This window comes from Bidens hawaiensis, unplaced genomic scaffold (genome assembly GCF_021521415.1).
Source record: "Bidens hawaiensis isolate Kalapana, Puna unplaced genomic scaffold, B.hawaiensis_p1.1 tig00034178_1, whole genome shotgun sequence".
Taxonomy (NCBI): Eukaryota; Viridiplantae; Streptophyta; class Magnoliopsida; order Asterales; family Asteraceae; genus Bidens; species Bidens hawaiensis.
Window position 1 is genome coordinate 66,246 of NW_027495890.1, and position 23,810 is coordinate 90,055.

At 34.4% G+C, this 23,810-nt stretch overlaps 4 pseudogenes; all 4 read left to right on the top strand.

Moving 5' to 3' along the window:
- Window positions 1-1,473: 1,473 nt before the first annotated feature.
- On the top strand, window positions 1,474-2,036 carry LOC143585826 (ethylene-responsive transcription factor ERF025 pseudogene; annotated as a pseudogene).
- A 2,943-nt stretch (window positions 2,037-4,979) lies between these two features.
- Window positions 4,980-5,573, top strand: LOC143585820 (ethylene-responsive transcription factor ERF026 pseudogene; annotated as a pseudogene).
- An 8,161-nt stretch (window positions 5,574-13,734) lies between these two features.
- LOC143585827 (rop guanine nucleotide exchange factor 3-like) lies at window positions 13,735-14,825 on the top strand (annotated as a pseudogene).
- A 7,399-nt stretch (window positions 14,826-22,224) lies between these two features.
- LOC143585821 (dehydration-responsive element-binding protein 1D pseudogene) lies at window positions 22,225-22,923 on the top strand (annotated as a pseudogene).
- The last annotated feature ends 887 nt before the right edge of the window (window positions 22,924-23,810 follow it).

The window sequence follows — 23,810 nt, forward strand, 5'->3', positions numbered from 1 at the left end:
TATATAAACCTCTTAACCTCCCCATTCATTTATTATCGACTTCCAGAGGCAAAAGAGGCTGCTTAGGACGATCTTCCATCATTCCAAGGCTTCCGGTTCGTGTCGGGTTTGCATGTTCATCCAAGATAAGTGTATTTACGTTATGATCATGTTCGGCTAAGTGCTTTGTTCATTCTAGGCTAGGTTTTTGTGTATTTTAACTTCTGACCAGATTTGTATGCTTAATGTTTATGAGCTTGATTAAGTTATTGCTTTAGTCTTGCTTAAATTATGATTGATTATCTAAACAACTTGTGTTTGAGATTATTGATTGATGCATTATTTGTTTGGTTGTGTTTATCAACATTTAGGGTTTGAACTCTTGTGTCATTGACTAGTTATCATCAAATATTGTCTCTTAATTGGTTTTAACAAACATAAGTTGGTAATTAGGTAAACCGAGTTTCATTGTGTCATCAATTCGATTAGGGTATTGTTTGACATCACAATCCAACTACTAGGTTTAGTAATTACTGCGTAATCAATATAACCGAATCTGGAATTAAGTTGAATGTCACATTAACCGAACCTAGAATGAATGTTTTTATTAAAATTATTCACAAATCGTTTTTAAGTAATTGTTAGTTTTTAATTAATCCTTTTTCTAAAACCGCTTGACATCGTCTGTCCGCCTTAGTTTAATAATTAATTTAGTTATAATAAACTTGCACTTTCCTTGAGTCCCTGTGGAGACGACCTTACTTACATATACTTATTATAGGTATTTAAGTGTTTAATTAATTGTTTTTGAGTAGACCACGACAGCCTACGTCACATTCCCACACTTATCCTTTTTTGTCCCGAAAAATATGTACAATGAAATAAGAACCGAAAACTGTTTTTACTAATTAATTAACTTATTTTTATTATCAACAAATAACACAAAAACCGCGATCGTCGATATTGGTATCCACTTAAATCCATGCCCTAATACTTACCGGGACAAATAAGGCGTGACAATTTCATTAGTTTATCTGATTAAATGGAACTCGCACATCAAAGCTTTGAAGCCGCCTTACCATGCTTTATTATGGTTTTACTGAGCCAGACCACCTCAAATTGACTTAAACCTTAGAGCTAGATGATCAAAACTATGCACAACCATGTGTACCATTTTAAGCCCATATGTAATAGCTAAAACAATCATGGATATTTTATCAAACCAAAACCTAAACTTAAGCATCGAAGTCTACCAGAATGACCATTAGATATTAAGGTTCAATTTGATATGCACTTCTTTGGAACTATATGGTCAAATATTAATATCCTTAATAAACTTTCTTTAAATGTCTTGTATATATACTAAAAATAGCATCCGCGAAACCGCCACGCACCCATAATGTTTACACTTAAAGACCCAACCACTTATGGGTCAAGTCAACAACCAAATCTATTGGCCTACAACTACACACATACACCAACCCATAACCTTGCATGGCTAATCATCGATGTCGTAACTCCTTACCATCCACAAACGATAACAACCCTCATGTTCCTGCTCCTATGGCCGGAACCAGCAGAACCAGTTTAGCTGGTTCCGGCTGTCACCCTGTTTACCACGGCATCAGATGCCGATATGGTAAATGGGTGTAAGAAATCCGCGAGCCAAACACATCCACCCGCATTTGGCTCGGCACATTTTTGACACCCGAAATGGCGGCTGCTGCTTACGATGTAGCCGCATTGGCTTTGAAAGGAACGTATGCGGTATAAACTTTCCTGACTCGGTTCTCCATAATACTCTTCCCGGGTGTCCCACCGCTGATGATAGTAGTGCGCAAATTGCGGCCGCAGCACGACATCCAGTGAATGAAATTGGCGGTGGGGGCTTAAGTGCCACTCCGGGAGAGTTTATGGACGATGAAGTGGTATTTGGCATGCCGAATATGTTAACGGACATGGCGGAAGGAATGCTGCTAAGCCCACCAAGAATGAGCTCTTTTTCGACGGACAAGTACGCCGATAGCTCCAGTGGATGGAATCTTTGGGATTACTGATCAAAGACAAGCTAAAGATTGAAGCTCAAAATAATGTGTGTGCAAAAGTATTATTATTATTGTGGTTGAAAGAACTATATGTTAAGAAGTTGTTTTTACATTGGTGATCATATATAAGTATATAACTCACCATCTATATAAGTTAAATGTATCATCAATATAAATATACAAATATGCATATCCTAGTTCTTCAAAGTAGTAGATGTTGCATTATATATAAATAAGAAGGCCAGTTGGTTGGTTGGTTGGTTGGTTGATTGATTGATCATCGATATCGGTTTAATTAATTTTATTTTGTAGCATTTTGCAACAAATATTTGTTTTTGAGACTTCAAATCTAGATGGGACATACGCATCTTATTAATAATAAAATGACAAAAAAAGAAAAAAAGAAAAAAAAAGAGAACATTAAACCTTAATTTATGGTTATAGAATCAAAAGGATTAAATGAAATACTCATAAGATAAAATTACAAAACAGTTCCAATTATTTTAAATGACTACTTCTTTTACATCCCAATTTACCATACCACTGGACCGGCCACCGCAACACTTCATGAGTATAAATGCAAGGTCATCTAAAAAATTGATGACTTTGAAAACAGACGTAACCATGCTTATTCAAATAGGATATGACCGCAACGTACATCGTTTGAAAAAAATTACCGTATGAAATCAACTTGAATAATTTCAAGCTAAATCGAGGGGGGCACATTAAAAATTTGAGCTAAATACTAGCTATGATGAACTCGTTGGTAATTAGCTAGCTTGAATATTTAATCCCTGCCTTTTTTTTCCTTGATTTTGAACCGGGCTCATCGAGCCATGTTCGAGCTCAAACTTCATATCAATAAAGAACATATATCCAGCCCTAACTTTAAAATTCAAGTCATGCTCGCAAATATAAATTGTTGAGCAAGTATGTCATCAATGAACTTTTTTTATTTAAGAATAAATTTTATTAACTAATTATTTGTTTAACTCTTCTTATCTCATATTAAATCAAGATGAAATTTACAATTAGAAGTATTGTCGTTATCATTTATAAATAAAATAATATAAGTAAGCTGGCAAACAGAAGAAAATAACATTACTTTCATTTTCATTGAAATCACCAACCTTTTTGTATGTTTAATCTTTCACAAAATTGAATAAAACATGTGAAACTTATGATACAAATGTCCAACTATTTATGAACGAGTGTAAACGGGTGGAGTTAAACTGTAATCGTTTGTGAACAGAACATGTCTTAAGAAAGTTATATTGCATTATAGTCATTAGCTAGTCGCACATATTGCACACTACCAATAGTCAGTTAGTCACTTAAGTTAGGAAATAAATCTTATACCCCTCATACTTCATAGATAGATCATTACATTGCCCCACAAATATGCCTGAATGTGATTATTCAGATTTTTAAAATTGATTACAATGTGACAATGAGTGCACATGAGCCAAGACTCTATGCTCCTCGAGATCAACTTATTAAAAACTTGGATCAGAGATCAACTTATTAAAAACTTGGATTAAGTTGAGCTATAACGAACTCGACTTGAGCTCCTTAAAATTAGCTTGCTTAATAAGCGAGATTGATCTCTCTTTAGAACGACTACTTTTTTATGTGTTAGGCCATCGCACTCTCAGATTTGGATAGCCTCGTTGCCCCACTCTGGCCATACTATGCTGTCTTAACCTGGCTCACGCTAGCTTCAGAGTTTGGCTTGGGGAATTATACCGCCGGCTGCCACTTGACAGTTGTTGTGCCACCACAAGACCAGAACTCTTTGTGTTATAATTGGTGGGACTAAAGCCTAGGTGGGCTCAAAATTCGAACTGATAACCTCGCAAGGCCTAGCTCAAATCATTTATTGTCAACATCCACACAAAGTGTCACAAGTGGGAGATCGAACTTGGATATTCATTAGAGAACTCAAATCTCCTATCACTAGCCCACAATTGAGTTTCATTTATCGAGCCTATTTTTATTTAGTTTTATATTAACATATATAGCCACTTTTCCTTCTTTAATATTATTGGCCTTTCAACAAAAAAATGACATATATAGAATATATATATATATATAGGGTTCGGATCAAAGACAAATAAAATTAGAGTGCTAATTGTGAGAATCAAGTAGAGTAATTATGTAACTAATTATGTAATTACTCTATTTGATTATCACAATTAGCACATTAATTTCATTTGTACGTTAGCTTTCCCATATATATATATATATATTATGTTATATATATTATAGTTCAAATAAAAATAAAAAGTTTCCTATAAATGGTAATAACCAATAGATATTTGACATATGACATGAAAACCTTTGGTGAAAACAATTCTAGAAAACTATGGTGGTTTATACTAGTAAAAGAGCAATTCTTGGAAACTATATCTTTTTTGGTAATTTTAAATCTTAACCATTGATTAACCTGATTTAATAACTATGATTTATTCCTAGTCTTTCTAAAAAACTATTTGTTTTTAAGATAACCCCTTCCAATGTTATATAAAATAAACTATACTAAAAAATATGTGCTGTATATAAACAATTTAACTGAAAAATAAATAAAAATGAATATATATAAACTAATTAATTAATAAACAATAAACATGTAATTAGAGCTCTATAAAGAAAAAGAAAAGAAAAGAAACTTAAAACGAGCTGAGTTCGAGTCTACTGGTTTACACCCCTACCTTTTGTTTACCTAAAATTTCATATTCACATAGTAAAGGGGTTTATATGTACCTTTTTAGAAACAGTATGTCTAGTTTCTTCTTCCTAGAAGCTTTGTCTTACTCAAAAAAAGAAAATAGATCCGCGACATCCCCACGCATAATCATGTTAATTTCCAGTTAGACCCACGGCACCCCAACCACTTCTGGGCCACAAATCAAATCTATTGGTCTATAACAACCCACACATGCCTCCAAATCTTGCATGGCAAATCGTAGACGCCGTAACTCCACAAATGATAATACTAATCCTCCTCCTACTCCTACTCCTGCTCTAACTGCCGGAACCAATAGAGGTGGAACTAGTAGAACTTCTGCTGGTTCCTCTACTGGTTCCGGCAGACACCCCATTTTCCACGGCATACGATGCCGAGGTGGAAAATGGGTTTCTGAAATCCGCGAACCAAATAAGTCCACACGTATTTGGCTCGGTACATACCCCACGCCAGAAATGGCGGCCGCAGCTTATGATGTGGCTGCATTGGCTTTGAAAGGATCGTATGCGGTGCTGAACTTTCCTGACTCCGTTCTCCCCATTACTCTCCCACAGTCTCCCACTGCAGATGATATTCGAGCTGCGGCTGCCAGTGCAGCCGCAGCTCGAAATCCAGCTAATGAAATTGGCGGTGGGAGCTCAACTGCGAATGCTGGAGAGTTTATGGACGATGAAGAGGTATTTGGCATGCCGAATATGTTGTCGGACATGGCAGAGGGAATGCTGCTTACCCCGCCGAGGATGAACGCTCCCCCACCGGACGATGGAGATGGTTCCGGTGGAGGTAATCTCTGGGACTACTGAATCAAGCTTAGTATGAATGTATGATCAGCCGGTAAGCATATGATGCATGTGTGTGAAAATGTATAATTATAAGTGTGCTTTAATTTGTCCCAAAATAAATTGTGTGTATTAACTATTAAGATGTTGGATTTCATTGGTGGCATATATTATAAGTCACCAAGTTGTAACAAAGTTTGGAAGTGGCTTTATTTAAAAGTATTGTGTAATAAATATGCATATCCTACTTCTTGGATGTAGTTGATGTGCATTTTGAATAAATAAGAAGGCCGGCTGATCAATGGATATTAATATAAAGTAGTGTTGTGTTGTGTTGTGTGTATAAATAACTAGTTATTTTGTTTGTGGATGGAATTGAAAATTTAATATTAATTCTTATAGTTATGATTTCAGTTGGTGTATGTGAATTGTGTGACTTGTGTTTTTCACAATAATGTGTTGGAATTAATCTTTAAGTTTGTAATGGTTCAATAAACACTAATTGAGGGTTTTTGTTTGTGTGAAAGAATTCTTACCATGGCTTTGGTGTTGTACTTCGGAACTAATTTGGACACACATTGTTGATTTGAATGGTTGTATTGTAACTCTTTGTAGGAAAGAGTTGAAATGAGAACGAAAAATGGTTTTTCTAGAATATTTTGGATTCTAAGATGGAGCTGATGAGACGGTTTATAAAGGCTTATTGTTGTGAGTGTTTTTATATTGGATATGGATTGGTAGGAACCGAGAGTCATACACTTCTTTTTTTGTCAACCCGGTTAATTTAGACAATTTAATTTTATTATTTTTTTTTGTTTTTAACATATTTTTTTTTGTTTCACACGTTGATCTGCTTTAAACAAATAAAAACCGATATATAAGTAATACGTTAACAATCGTATGACTTGAACTTGCAACGTAATTTTGTTGTATCAATATTATATCATGATTGATCTCCAAACTCGCATAGCAATATGACACATACCAAAAAGATGATCCATTGTTTCAATTTCGGAAACACAAAACGGACACATGATGAAAGTATTATCGAAGCCTTTATTATAAAGGTTAACCCGTGTCAGTAGTCTATCAAGCAAAAGTCTCCAAGTGAATATGTTGATATTTATAGCAATATAGATTTTTTTAACAAAGATTCAGAGACCCCAAATCACTATCAAGCAAAAGTCTCCAAGTGAATATGTTGATATTTATAGCAATATAGATTTTTTTAACAAAGATTCAGAGACCCCAAATCACCCTAACAAATGGATCACTCTTTCACTCGAATAATAGAATGTGGTGACCTGTTCTATCATCCATAAGGAAACCCACAACTGAAAATAAAAACTTTGTTTCAACCCGAAACAAATTTCTCCATCCGATACTTGAATCTGCAACCTTCAAAAAAAAATCATCAAGCTACCGGTGGACCAGCGTGCCTTTAGTCAAATTTGATATAGATGAATGTGGTATTTAGAGTGATTTATTTAGTAGTTTTAATACTTGTTTTATAATCATGATGAAAATATTTAAAATGGTCATACAAACTATTGCAATTAATATTATAGTCAAAGTATGACATCTCATGCATGACTAAGAAACTATTATAGAATTAAATGCCCGGTATTTTTATTCCAACAAAGCCTTTACTCACATGTTTCAGTACCCATTTGTACTTCTTATATATACCCCCCAAAATCATCATATATAACCAACCAAGAACCAAAATATATGGCAAGGGTTAGGATGAAACTTGCTAGGATTCTTAATGAAAGAATAAGAAGGTCTACCCTCGAGAAAAGAAGATTAGCTTTGATCAAGAGGCTACAATCCCTAAGTGTGTTATGCGAAGTGAAAGCAAGCATGATCGTTTGCGATGGTTTAAACGATCAAGGCACAGACAACGTAATGGTGTGGCCATCTAGGCGAGAGGTTGAAAGAATGATGCCAAGTTTTATGAGTGTGCCCGAACAAACACAAGACAAGAAGATGGTTACTAGTGAAAAGTTTTATGAGTGTGCCCGAACAAACACAAGACAAGTTGCACATGTTAAAGGAAAAGAATGATCAGACGGAGATTGAAGAGATCTTGCACAAACTCCAAATTAGTATATTACTCCTAGCCTCCTACTGCTAATATAGATTTCGATGTTCGGTTTATTTGTATATATTTTAGTTTGTTAACTTAGTCGTTTTACTCGTTTAGTTTAGGAACTTTGGTACTTCATACATGTTTATTGTGTTTCAGGTCACAGGTACTTAACGCGATTAATTTGGACCTGTACGAGCATGGAATGAAGACCCGGGATGTCCAGCACGCTTACCAAGACAATTTTATGAATTTGCTGAGTGAAGTGACCCATCGCGTAGCGCGATGGGTGTTGAAGGTGGGGCATCGCGCTACGCGATGCCCTATAAATGATCTGCGTTGACTTTGGTCCATCGCGTAGCGCGATGGACCAGAAGAGGAGACCATCGCGCTATGCGATGATCCCCAAAATCGTGAAAGTTAGGGTTTTGTTTTATAATACATTTTGACGACCCTAGACGGGATTCTTCACATTCCATCGAGTTTCCAGAGCATTTTTTGAGGAGAATAGCTGTCCACCATCACTCCCATTCATCTCAAGGTCATCTACATGTTCTATAACATCATAACCGAAGACCGACAGATGCCGAGACACGGCTAGACCCTTCGAGTCATACCCGGGATGTATAGTTTGTAATCTGTCAGTTATTTCTCATGTACTAGAACGATTGATTGTAATTATCTTGATGTTAATCTATAAGTATTGATGTCTAGTATTATTGTGCACAATGTCAGTTTAGGTTTATTTCGATCGGAACGATTAGTGTGCCAGTTGCTATGATAATTGCTTATAGGATTGTTTTGACCTGTTAATTGTGAGAAAGCATACGTTTGCCCTTAGTTGAGTCACACTGGGAGGGACCGTTTGATAACCAGTGCCGTGTGTTAGCGAGCGTGGATGCCTAAGGTTTAACCAGTTAGTCAGTCTATAGTTGACACAAGATAGTTTATCTGTTATGTGCATGAGTTTGCTGTTAGTTTGCTTACTTGGATTCTCGGGTGTGATTTGTCTTTGTTTACTTGATTGAATCTTGCTTGCATTACTTGTTTGATATTAAAACCAACTTGTTTGCTAGTGTGATCAGCACTTTGTTAAGATTTTACTTCATAATGTTAGGAATCGGTTTCACTCTACACTGATCACATACTCCTCGTGATTCGACACCCTACTTACCCTAGCTCGCTTAGGTGATTGGGAACACTGATTTAGTTGTTTTTGACTATATAGCGACAGTCTAGCATCAGATATCGAGCCTATGAATGGGAAATTGAGTAAACCACATTTTTATATCGACGCGTTATAAAAAAACATCGACGAAAAGGAAAATGCGCCCCATAATGCAAGAGATGATAATGTCACTTGATATGTATATATTTTTTTGATTATCTTATATTTTTAAATATATGGTTTTAGTTAACTCACAAGAATATTTAAAAAAAAAAGTTGTTTTGGTTCCTTGTGGAGCAAAAACTATAATAAAGATTCATAATTAATCATATAGTTAGTCATTTAGTTTACATTTCAAAAAATATAAATTTATTGAATGGTAACTATCTAGACATTTAATATTGAGATGCATTTAAGGTATAAAATTTATATATTACATTAAAAACAAAAAAGAATAATCTAATATAAGTGTAATGGTATTTATTGTTTTGTTTTTTTTAAAGCAAATGTTACTCCTAATTTATTCCTTTTAACACTTAACAGAGATCATTTAGTTACGTTTTTGTCTAGATTTGAACCTAAGACTTCTTTACTAAGAGACAAGTATCTCTATTAGGCAAGCTACACGATGGCATCTCTTAATTTGCTTTTACCTCCAACTCCTTTCATGAAATTCTTTCTCAATAAAAAGTTTATAAAGCAATTAAATCTCATTATTGATTTTTAAAAATAATTTAAATCATCAGGATGAATATACAATTTGTATGTATTGTTAAAAATAATAATAAACAATCGTCATAACGTCATTTATCAGCTTATAAATAAAATAATTATAAATTTATTTGTAACTACTAAAAGCATATATATGTATAATAAATGCAAAAGATAATGTATATATACATCTTCAACTATTTAATATTTTATTTAAGATATAAATATATTGAAAATTTGTGCCTTTTTATTTAAATAACAACACACTTTTAAAATTTTAACACGCGAAATATCCACAACAAGATTTGAACTCTCACCCCAGAGTTCAAACGGTGACAAAACACAAACTAAAAAATGGTTCATTGAGGTTAAAGATTTTATAAAGTCGGCTGTGTATTGCTAAATCAAATCGAGTCACATTGTATGCCTTAAATTAAAATTATTTTATTGGTCGTCATGTCAACTTGCAAGTTGCTGGAAGAGTCTAGTTACAAAAATCTACCTGGAAATGGACTGGGGACACACTGGTATAAGCACGTGATCCATTTAGATATCGGCACATGATTCACGTGCTTTTCATGCCCCGTCTTGCCTCTTCATCCCCACCCAACAAGTTAGCAACTAACCAAAAGTATACTTTTTATAGTTTTGTTTTGTCTCATTACACCAAAAGTTTTAATAAGATTTTTGCAATAATAATAATAATAATAATAAATTCAGATTCAAATACAAATACAAATACAAATACAAATACTTTTTAACATGTCTACAAGATTAACACCACAATTTTATTATTTCACAAGCTTAACAATTATGAGAGAGCATCTTCTGGAATACTTTTAGGTTGAATGTTACTTTTATAGAACTGTAGGTTCAAATACAAATACAAATACAAATATCAGCAAACACTTATAAATTCAAATTCTTGAATGTTTTTACAGAACTTTTACGAAACTGTAGGTTCAAATAAATACTTTTTAGCATGAAAACAGTGAAAAACAATTTGTTATTATTATTATGTTTTTTTTTTATAAATTTGCGTTGTTAATTTATGTTCGTATTTGCTGATTTTCAATTATGACACTTTATAAGTATTTGCATATTTGTATTTTGTTATTATTATTATTAGGTTGTTTCATTACATACTTATTAGGAAAATTAGAAATAAATAATCCCACCTTTTGTGTATTGGCCGATAATAATCTCATATTTAAAAATCACTTGCAATGGTTCCACCTTTTAACTATTTTTGTGTCACTGGTCCTCCGTTAAAAAATACTTAACGTCGTTATGTGTTTTCCCTAGTTTCAAACCAATGTTTTAGGGCTTTTGATCGGAAGAACGATACGAGTCGACCGATGTAAAACTTATCTCGAAATGGTGATCAAAACGACAAAACAATGTTTCAATTAGAGTGCTTGAATTTCCAATTAACAAAAATCAAGCCATTTGAATCACCGTTTCGAAATAAGTTTTACATCAGTCAGCTCATATCGTTCTTCCGATCAAAAGCCCTAAGACATCGGTTTGAAACTAAGGAAAAAACATAACGACGTTAAGTATTTTTTAACGGAGGACCAGTGAGACAAAAATAGTTAAAATGTGGGATCATTGATAGTGATTTTTAAAGGTGGTATTATTATCGGCCAATACACAAAAGGTGGGATTATAATTTTCCTACTTATTATGATTGCGTCATCAATAATAACATGTATAATTGCTACAAATTACAATTAATATCAATGTCACACATATGATTTTCATCTTTAATATAAATTTATATACGTTAAGTCCCTACACAAAGTGCCATGTCGTTATATTATTGAAGGTTAACCTAGTTGGTTAATATGTGAAGGTCGATCAAAAGGGGTGAATCGTAAAAGATTTAAGAGGTATATTAAATTAATTGATACGTTCATTGATTTAATAGTTTGTGATCAAATGTCGTATTTGTGTTCTTGAGATATGAACATAGTCATAATCCAATTGGTTCACATGTCACTTTATTAGCCACGCCAACTTTTTTTTTTCATACAAAATTTATGGTACAAGCAAGCTAACATCGTCGACAACCTCGATGAACACAAACACACCACATGTGCATTTGCAATCTTCACCACCACCGGAGCATAACTGCTATCACTGGCAACCGTGATGAACCAAAATTTGGGATGGCCCCACAAATAAAACCTCACATCCACGGATCTGTCATCTGTGACTAAAATCAACGACGTTGTCTGTTTGTGATGGAAGAGAGAGGGAAAGAGAGAGATTAACTCAATCAGTGATCCCTTTACTCACTGGTAGGAACGAAGCCATTAATGAGGGATTCATTACGGCTTAAATTTTTTTTAATTTACGACTCCAATGTTAAGATTCGACTAAAAGTATTTGGAGAAAAAAATAATTGAAATGAATTATCAATCATTAGACATATTCGCTAACATAAATAGAGTGACTAGACAAGTCAAACACACACACACATATACCGCTATTGCTCCAATTAAGAACAATGTCCGTAGCAATGAAATTCTCTATAAAAGTACAACAATCTTAAACATCAAAATTCTCAATGGAATTCTCTAATAAGTTATTATTAAAATAATCTTTAAATGAGAAAAAGGGACTATCAACAAATAAAAATCAAAACGTTTATCCAAAATTATCGATTCGTATGAAAAGCCTATCAACATTTTAATAAATACAGGAAAATGTAATGATATGATAAAAAATTAAATCAATACATACTAGTGTGTGTATATATATATATATACACACACACTAATAAATATAAGTACTGTCATCTTCTTAGCCATTTAACCCATTTTCATAAAATGATATCTCATTCGGTTTAACCCAGTAGAGGTCGAGTTTTTTCATTATTGTTTTTGTTTTCATCAAACCCTAATTATCTCCTGCTCCCATCACCGTATTCTTTGTGTTTAACGTTTACCCTTGATGTCTCAACAGCCACCGCCGTCGCCGCTGCTAATTGCTATTTGCGTTCTTCCTTCTCCGATTACATGTGCTTCTGATTCAGATCGGTTCTTCAATTTCTCTTCTGAACATTTATCTTCCCTGTTCCTTTGCTGCTTATTAGCAGGTAACATTGCAATTCCCTCCTCTATAGTAATTAATTCACTTAAAACAATGTTGTTCAATTAGATGTTAGTCATTTTACAGTTGTATTGTAACTTGATATGTTTTCTATCTACCATGAATTGACTTTTGTAAGCCCTGTGGTGATTGATATGTGTTGTTGGCATTATTATATTTTAGTAGAAACTTTGGCAATTGAATTGATGGTTGAGGATAGAAAATTGCTCTTAGGGGGTGTGGGGCTTCAACGGGGGCGCTAGAGCCCCTCCGCTCGCGCCCCCAGGCGCTAACACCACACCACCAGGGCGCTAGCGAAAAACAATGCAGGCGTGAGCCGGTTAGCGGGAGAAGAGAGAGGGCTGCACAACTTTTGATGGTTTTTTGACCGTTGGGAGCCGAACAAACCAAAAAAAAAATTTATTTTTCCTATATAATTATACCCCATTTCACCCATTTTTATACCAAAACTTCAAACCTTCACCCAAAATCAATTCATCTTCTCAACTTTTTAAAAAAAAATGGCTGGAAATTGGTTCCCAAACCTTGATTCAGATTATCTTGACGACGATTTAGTACTTTAATTAGTTGTATTTACGTATATGGTATTGAATTTATTATATTCTCCCGTACGACACAAGCATTGTTCTATAACTATAAGCAGTTACCGATTCAACGGATGCTTGATTTTGACTTCCTTTGTGTTGTGTTACATATTCCTAACTATCATTCATCTTTTATTAAACTTTAATTACTTAATCACACAATTTTTATTAATGTTTTAAGGTAGGGAAACACCTTCAGTTGCTGGCATCATCAACCCCGGTGCCGAGGGATTTCAGAAATTAATTTTTTGGCCAAGAGGAAATTGCCATACCAGTCCATTCAACGTATGTTTTACATAAATATTTCTGATTGTGATAACATAATAATTAATAAAAAACTATTTTACATCTGTATTGTAGCTTTGAATCAGCTTGTGCTGCGCACCCTACTGCTGATGTATTCATAAACTTTGCATCATTCAAAATGTTAGTTTTAAGTTATTATAAAGCTTCAATCTTTTAGTATGATAATTTACTATTATTGATGTTTGGAAATGTATACAGTGCTGCTGCATCATGCAAACTTTCTTTAAAACAACCCACAATCAGAGTTGTACAGGCCCGGATCTGTTGGATTTGTATCCAAATCTGTGAGTAATCATGATTGATTTCATTTTTTGAAGACTTGTTAAATATATAAGAATTGAATCAGAGCTTGAAATGATGAAAGAAGATTTGCAAAGCTTTTACTTGGAGAAGATATGTCTGGCAGTGTTAAAGGCGTTTCGACTGCAGTCACTGATTCTAATGCCATCACAAATCTTTATGGTACGCGTCTTCAATCTGTATTTTCTTGAAAAATAATGTGTTCGTGTGTTTTTAAGTTGTCTTTTTTATATCTTTGTAGCTTCTATGTTTGGCCAACATCAAAAGTTGGAACCTTTGCATCCCGAGAAGAAGATGATGTGGAAACGAGAGATGAATTGCTTATTCTCGGTTTGTGATTACATTGTTGAATTCATCTCAACATCGCATAGTTTAAATAATGGAAAAGCCATGGAGGTACATACAAAAAAATTTTAAATTTTTATGAGATTTTAGATCTATTTTATTAGTAATTGCTCTGAAATTCATAAATACGGTTGAAATTATTTTCAGGTGATGTCTAGCCGTCCGAGACCGGATATTTATATAAACCTTCCAGCGTTAAAGAAGCTTGACGCGCTGCTCTTGGTATGACCAAAACACCTTTACTGTTTTATACTTTTATTCACTCCTCAAGCTATGATTTTTAATTTTTTATCAACTTTGTGTTTTTTTTAACAAAATTGCTTTGTTTTATTTATTACAGGAAATACTTGACAGCTTCATAGAGAAGCAATTTTGGTATGTAGATCAAGGAAGCATGTCATCGAACTCACGAACGGGATCATTTAGAAAGATTCCTCAACCTCAGAGGAAAGATGAGAAATGGTGGCTGCCTGTTCCTTGTGTAAGCCCGGAAGGCCTCTCGGAAAAGGCCCGAAGCATTTGAGACAAAACGCAACTCCACCAATCAAATCCACAAAGCAGCAATGGCTATCAATATTAGCATTCTGGCTGAAATGGAAATTCCGTAGACATACATCAGTTCTCTTCCTAAGGTTTACGATTTTTTAAATATTTAACTTCATTTTTTATCGGGTCACAACGAGTTTGGTCAATTTTAACAGAAAGATCTGAATAGCCGAACCCGAACAAAAACCATTGATTTGGTTTTCTGTCTTTGTAAAAACCAAATTTTTGGTTTTGGATGAAATTAAAATCGAAAAAAACTAACCGGGCTGAATTTATGGAATTTCATTTTTTTTTATTTTGAATGTTAAATAATTTATTAGCATTTTTGAAGTCCATAAACATAAACGGCATAAACGGGTAAGATGTTTTGAAACTTTTATTAATCAGTCAACTAATAGAAACTAACGGTTTTACTAAAATTTGGCTTTACCAAAATCATTCAAGATACATTTGGAAAGCTACAATTACGGTTTTCGGGTAGCTTGAAGCACATCATAATATAGTTATTAGTCGTTTATCTGATCGAAAGATTGCTATGTAAAGGCTAAAGAGACTAACAACAATATTATTATTGAAAATTTTTTTGTATAGGATAGATGTGAATGAAGATCAAATCTAACATAACGTTACTAGAAGAGGGCTAGCCTTTTTGACATTTATATAATGTTACTACTGTACATAATTAATTAAGAAATACTAAAATAGATTATGTAAAACTTTTTAAATATTTCAATCTTTCCTAAATATATACTAATTACACGTATATGTTAATATTCAAAATTTAAAGTTTTTTTTATCAATCAATCAACTATTTTAAACTAACAAATTTAATAAAATATACTTACTAAAGTTATTCAAGATAAATATGCAAAGCTAGGATCATGGATTATTATTTGTTTAAATAATTAATCACTGTATCAAATTAATTTTATATTGTAACAACTTACTAAAATATTGACTAATCACATGTGATTAGCATTTAAATTTTAAACATTCCTTGTCTAATATTCAACCCTTAGCCCACTTTAGGCTAGAGGTGATGATGATGCTTATTGGTAAATGTAGGTAAACGAAAAAAAGTCTTAAGTAAATTTCATAGTATTTATTTATTTATTAATATTGTGTGTGTAGCGATGGCTATTTGCATATGATCCGTATTAGGAGGTAATTTCTACATGTTGCTCCTATCTCACAAGATAAAATTTTTAGTTACAAAACTTATATTTTGTTACAAAACTTATTAACAACAATATTGTCAAATAGGTATTTTCTTCAAGTCAAAGATTCAAACCACAATTCATGCAAGTTTAATTATAGTACCAAAAATTAATTTCATTATATTTGAATTTTTAATTAAAGTAACAGTTTCATATTAAATTTCAAAACATTTATTAAATTATAATGGTTTACATTTTTGTTACGGAATTTGCAACTAATTTAGAGAATTAGTAGGAAAGATATTTGCAATTCAAATTAATTTTGCAAACCACTTCTAAAATACTTTAATTAAATACTCAAAAAATTGTATTTACTAAAAACGGTTCAACCTATATCTATACTAAACGGGTCAACCCTCCACTTTTGTATTTTCTAAAATACTTTAATTAAATATTCAAATTTATATTTATCTCACAAGATAAAATTTTTAGTTACAAAACTTATATTTTGTTAAAAAACTTATTAACAACAATATTGTCAAATAGGTATTTTCTTCAAGTCAAAGATTCAAACCCAATTCATGCAAGTTTAATTATAGTAACAAAATTAATTCCATTATATTTTAATTGATAATTAAAGTAAAAATTATTTCTGTAACTAACATTGGACATACAGTTTTGATCCATAGATCACCACTGACTCCAACAGACAATAAAATAGTATATAAATTTCAAAGACGACAATTTCCCCTTGCAGTATGTTTTGCGATGACCATAAACAAAAGCCAAGGTCAATCATTATCTGGGGTTGGTTTGTACTTAAAAGAACCCGTGTTCTCACATGGATAGCTATACGTCGCCTTGTCAAGAGTTACAAGCAGGTTTGGGCTCAAAATTCTGATTCTTGATAAACAAGGTAATCTGACGAATAAAACTACAAATGTAGTGTACAACGAAATTTTTTCTTATTTGTAAACTCATTTCGTAATGTTTTTCTTTCTAATTCCTGTAATTTTAATGAAAGTTGTAATTGTATTAACAATATATGATAATTGTGTTATTGATTGTATTTTGTTTAACGTTTAAATATTGTAACTTTCATTAATTTTCCGTGTAATACACGGGTCTCAAACTAGTATGTGTATATATATACACACATACTAGTTTGAGACCCGTGTATTACACGGGAAATTAATGAAAGTTACAATATTTAAACACGTTAAATATATATATATATATATATATATATATAAGTGTATTGTGGAATAATAATTATATTTTAAATAATCAAGTAAAAAGAGGAAAAAGTGAAGTAATGGTCAAGAAGTCAAGAACACGACATTCACATGGGACACGTCAGCCGTTGGGTTGAGGTGAGGGCCAGCCTGCCTCCTTATAACTTTAGAAACATTTTCTTTTATCAAGTTATTTTTTATTATGAAAGTGTTATAATAAATCTTAATTTATATATTTAAAAAAATAGATTATGAATAAATAATTTCAATCAACGTAAAAACGTGTAGGTTTTAAGAGTTTTCTATTGATCCACGAGTTAAATTGTCATTAGCGGTTACTAAGTTTTTTGTAAACTAAGACTAAATCATTGAAGAGTTGAAACTTGAAAGTAAACCAAGTCAAACCGAACCAAACGGGTTGAACGGATTTTAATATCACAAAATCTGAACTTGTTGGATTTTATAAGAGAATATAAATATGAATAATAAAATTTCAAATATCTAAACTATTTTGTCATATGTTGCTTGCAGATATATTTTTCATGCCTTTTGTTTTCGCCGTTGGAAAAGAATAGGAAAAATTCCCAAAACATCTCTTTTATAGAGAGAGATTATGTTTATGTCCCTCCCACCCACTCCCTCCCAAAACATATTACCGCAACCGATGGTTTTCCTACTCTCTTGACGTGTTTGTCCTCCAATCAAGTTGTAGGCTGATGATGCGGGGTGTCACAAAATGGTATGCATATGAGGCACCCCGTCTCAAGAGGAAACTTAATATCCATGTCTCATTGGATACTAACCGTCGAAAAATTAGAAGGTCCGTAGCATCTGAATTTTGTAAAATTACATATTAGACTATGGACTTTAAGTTTGGTTTATTTACAATTTAGCCACTAAACTTTAAAAGTTGGAAAAATGGCACGAAAATTTTCTGGATGCTACACAAACTGTCAGGTATGTCAGTTCGATTCGATCATAGACCTTCTAGAGTACATAAAGAAGAAAGAGCATAAATGTTTGATTGTATAAGCGGTTTCATTTGTAACATGTTGGATGATATGAAATACGATGAATGATAAGATCTTTAATAACAAACCAGTCTTGGTAAACAATATGGTAATCGATATAAAAGCAACATTGTTCTTATGGGTGATGCATAGGATCCGTAGATCGAGCGCAGATTAGGAAGATTGGTGCAAGTTCAAATTTGCTAATTTTTCTTTGTGATTTGTTTGATGTTCTTGTTTATCGTGTAAAGATTGTTGTTTCTTTGGTTGGCTTGGGTCTCTTTTGTCTTCTAAGTTGCCTCTTTTTTAGGTTTTTATAATGGTGGCACTTTCAACAAAAATTAGGGGGTGAGAAATATAACTATGATGATAGTATAGTTGTCATTTTTATAAGTCGTCATCCTCTTGTATAAAAAAAACTACGCGGAAACCCTACAAAACCACTTGCTAGCTAGATAATGGTATCCTTTAAAGGCAAAGCCGTACAGAGAATCTTCTAGATTTCTTTACAACTTTCATATATTTATTTTCAAGTTGCAGCACACTCATATAGTCATATGAAAAAGACAATTAAAAAATTTATCCCTAAAGTATTTTTTAAGTAATAAAGTTGAGCATCAAGGTTTAAATATTGCAAGTTTGGATATCAAGGCTTTAATTTTGTAACAATATTAGGTACTAACTTTAACTTCCGTTTAAAACAATATTTATTCGGCCAGTAAAACCGGGCATCATGTTACAACTGCGAGTTGACGTGTGTATTGATTACGTTATTAAATGTACCTTAATAAAACCCAAAAATATAAATTTGTTGAATTAACACATAAACAGAGTAACATACAAAAAAATTAAAATATTTAAAACGATGTTTATTCGGTCGGAAAAAATTGGCGTTGTTAAAATCCGAGCGTTTGAAGCCTGGGAATTGATAAACCCGAGTGTTACGGCGGCGAGTTGACGCAAATTCCGTTAACTTTTAACGAAAGTTAAAGTTAGTACCTAACATTGTTACAAAATTAAAACCTTAGTACCCAAACTTGTAACTTTAAAACCTTAGTATCCAATATTGTTAATTTATGAAGACGTCAGGGACTAACTTTGTAATTGTGTCTATGAAAAATGATAGGAACACTTTTATTTTTTTATTAACTTTTTATTAACAGAAAATATAATAAAATAAAAGACACTTATCAAGAAGGTGAGAACAAAAATGTTATTTAATCTTTTTATGTAACAAACAACATCAATGCTACTCTCATAACTCATAAGGATCTTATTCGGTTTACGCTGACCCCTAATTATGGACGGCCATTGGTAAAGTAATATGTTTTGTGTTGATTAAGACACATTGTTAGAAGTAAATGGATTTTACTATCATTTTATATGTTACATGTAATCGTTAAAAATTAGCCGTTAATACTTTACACACTATTTTTTATTAATTTATATTTAACTTGTCATCTTCCATAAATAAAGAAGCATGTTAATTAACAAATGAATAAAAATAAACAGCTTTTGATGAACTACAAAGTAATGATCGATTGTTAACATGTAAAAATGAAACGGATTATTAGGGTTGCGAGAAACGAGACTCTCTCAACAATGAGCCCAAAACATAATAAGCTCACTTGTTAGCTTGTTTATTTGACTCGTTTAATTAAAACCTGATTTTTAATATAGAATAAACTGCAGTTTTCGTCTCTATTGTTTCGTTTCACTTGCAATAAACCCATCACTAACCCCGTCAAATCTGATCTTAAACCTATCGATGTGGCCCTCATGTGAGCAGTTTTCTTAGGCTGAGGGGTGCGGAGCGCGAGACAGGGCGCAAGTGGCGAGGCGGTCGCGCCCCGGGGCGCGAGGACCACACCACCGAGGCGCTATAGGGGCGCGAGCGCGGAAAAAGAGGCAGGCGCGGGTGGGCTAGCGGCTAGGGGGAGCGTGAATGAGGCTTGGGATGCGTGAAAAAGAGCCGTTGGGTGGGTTTTTTATTAAAAAAAAAATTTCCTACTCTATATAATAACATACCAATATCAACACAAAATCAAACACGATTTTTCTCTCTATTCAACCTATATCAAACCCAAACCAACACCAATATCACATACCAATATCACATACCACACCCAAAACCCAAAATCACCCCATCTTCCAAACCTTTTTTTAAAAACATGGCTGGAAATTGGTACCCAAACCTAGAATCAGATTACAGTTACGACGATTTATGGTCGGCACCGGACCAACCGATGTTTTATTCGGGGTCGCAACAACCATCCGGCTTTCAACCATCCAACATACAACCGTCTCCTAACTTTGTAGTTCCGGAGACACAAGAACCAGAACCAGAACCAGAAGGTGAAGCTGCGGGACAAAGAAGACGCGTCCACCGGAAAAAACAAGTTGCAACGGACGGGTCGGGTTCGGCTTCGACCGGAAGGGCGAAACGGAAAATCACTCCGTGGTCATCGGATGAGAAGGAAGCCCTGTGTCGGGCTTGGATAGCCACTTCTGAGGATCGGCGTTGCGGTAATTGTTTTAACGTTTTTAAAAATGATTTTTAATAAAAAAGTTAAATAAAAAAGTTAAATGACATACAAATTTATTATGCATTTTGCAGCGGACTACCAAAAGAGCAAGGTCTTTTGGACAAAGGTTAGGGAGACGTTCTATTCGCTCGTTGGGAGTACAGAGCGGAACGCCGATATGATTTCGGGTCGGTGGACCGAAATCAGAAAATTTGTCGGCTTGTTTACTAATCTGTTCAACAGGAACGCCGGTCGTATGAGACCAAGTGGCAGTGACGATTTGGCGGTCTATAATTTCACTGTCGAAGAGTGGAGGCAGGAGTGCCTGCGGAGGTATGGGACGGTGAAGACGTGGGACGATGTAAAGGTGTGGGAGAGGTTGAGAAGGTGTTCCAAGTGGGTTGAGCTGGTGGCGCCGGACCTTGATGCGGAAGTAGGGCCGAAACGGACTAAAACTAGTTCGTCTGGAGCGTACAGCACTTCCGCCGGGTCGGATTGCCGGGTTGGATTCGACCTAAACGTTGCGGGGGAGGAAACGTCTTCACCGCCGAGGAGACGGCCATTGGGAAGGGACGCCAGGGGGAAAAAACCGGCTGAGGGGGAAGCCGTAAACATCAACGATCTTGTTGAATCCCTCAATAAATTCAACAAAACCATGGAGGTGGTCTCTATTGACAAAAAGGAAAAAAAAAGAATGAGAGATTTGGACTTCCTTGCAAGAGACTTCAGCCACCTAAATCCGGTCGACCAAATGCTGATGGAAAAACAAAAGGAACGTATCCGGAAGAGGTTGATCGAAGAAGACGAAGCCGAATAATAAGAATAATGTTTTTCTTTAGTACTTTAATTTTTTTTTATATATTAATGTGTTTTTTTAATTAATGTGTGTTTTTTTAAATAATTTCTTGTTTTTTTAATAATACGTTTTTTTAATACATTTATAAAAAAATAAAAAAATAAACCGCTCGCGCCCCCTCTCGCGCCCCTCCACACCATGGCCCGGGGCGCTATCACCACTACCAACACCCATCTTATCAAGTTTCTCTCTCTGCCACACGTCACAATATTATTGGCTGGCGCCCCCACTCACACCCCCTCTCGCGCCCCCCCCCACACCCCTCAGCCTTATGAGTTTGAACTTTAGAGCATGTGATCGAATTTGGGACCGGTGTGAAACAAACAATTTCATGGTTTGTTTTCTTATGAATAATTGAAAATGACGTGACATAAGTGTCACCTTTTTAATTAAAAATAAAGATAATAATCAAGTGGCTGATGTGCTAAGAAATAGTCAAGATGGTCAAAGGTTCAACAGTTAGTTAACAGTTGTAATCCAGCTTCAAGTTAACCGTCAAAACCCACTTTCTCCTAACTTTCATCTTCCCAGCTGTCTCCTTATCATCTCTCACTCCGTGTCCATTTCGCTTATCATATTCTGTCTCTATATGTACTTTCCGTATCTATTATTCTATACATATCTATATAACTATATATATCTATATCTATATATATATCATCCATTTCACATTCACTCACACTCACACCAACATAAACTATAATTCATATTTCACAATTTCACACATTTTTTATTTAATGGATACCTTTTTCCAATTCCAATCATCATACACTTCACTCTCACCTAATAATAATATTGCAATGGAATCATCTTGTTCAACTTCGGATGAGGAGGTGATGTTGGCATCGAAAAACCCGAAAAAGCGAGCCGGGAGGAAGAAGTTTAGGGAGACGCGGCACCCGGTGTACCGGGGAGTGCGGCGAAGGGATTCGGGGAAATGGGTGTGTGAGGTGAGAGAGCCTAATAAAAAAACAAGGGTGTGGCTCGGGACGTACCCGACCGCTGACATGGCGGCCAGGGCGCATGACGTGGCGGCCCTGGCGATGCGGGGTCGGGGCGCGTGCTTGAATTTTGCGGACTCGGTGTGGCGGTTGCCGGTTCCGGAGTCTAGTGATGTGAAGGATATTCAGAAGGCGGCTCAGGAGGCTGCAGAGGCGTTTAGGCCAGTGGAATCTGATGTGTCAGATGTAACTTCTGTAATTAGGTCTGTGGAATCTGATGTGTCGGCTGATATGACGGAAAATAAGGATGTGGTTGGGAATGAGGTTTATGTGGATGATGAGAGTATTTTTGGGATGGAGGGTATACTTGCTGACATGGCAGAAGGGATGATGTTGCCTCCACCTAGGACTGTTGGATTTGAGGATGACGTGGAATTTTATGTTGACGTGTCTTTATGGAGTTTTTGAATTCACTGATTTAGCCCTTTGAGTATATTAGCAAGAACATGTGATTGTAATATATACAAGCAAGACCTTTTTTAAGCCAATAAAACATAATAAAGGTTGATTTCATTATCAATATTTCTTTAGGACCTCTCCAAATGCGATCAGTAGAACCGAATGGCGGTTACTATGAAGCACCGCCTATCCTTCTACGGTATGTGTTCTTAAGGATAAGAACGTTTTCAAGAGAGTTGATACAAACATGCCATCACAAGACTTGACCAGCCAACCCACCCGACCTAGATTATCTGTTCCATGCAAATAGGATTGTTAGTTCAGATGTTTATCTTTGGGTGGAATCAAGATTGAAGAAAATAGGAGTCGGCTGGATATATTGATGTAATGTAATTTCAATGTTGGGAAATTATAATTTCGTTGTTTTTGTGGGCTAGTTAGTTGCTAGTTCGTGTTGTGAATATAATATGCTTTGAAAAAAAAAAAGTTCAAATGTCTATATTTTATCTCTTGTTTCTAAGAGTAGATTAGTTTGAATATTTTGGGTTTATTTTTATAGTAATCGATTAAGAATTGAATTTACGAGATCAGTTTATGAGTTTATGCCCACCAAAAAATAAAACCCATATAAAACATTTATTATTAGCCGGTTTGGATCCATTTAAAGCCCACCATAAAACAATAACCCAATAACTCTCAATCTCAATTCTCAGCCCACTAATTAATTTGATAGGCCTTTTGGCCCTTTTTCCACATTAAGTTTGCTCAAAGCTTTTTGTTGTTGATTCCTCGTTTGGGCCAGCAAAAGTTCTTTTAATTCCATTACCAAGCCACCATTTCTTTAATATTAAATTACTAAATCTAAATATATACTAGTTTTGTTACCCGACGTATTGCGCCGGGCAGTTGGGA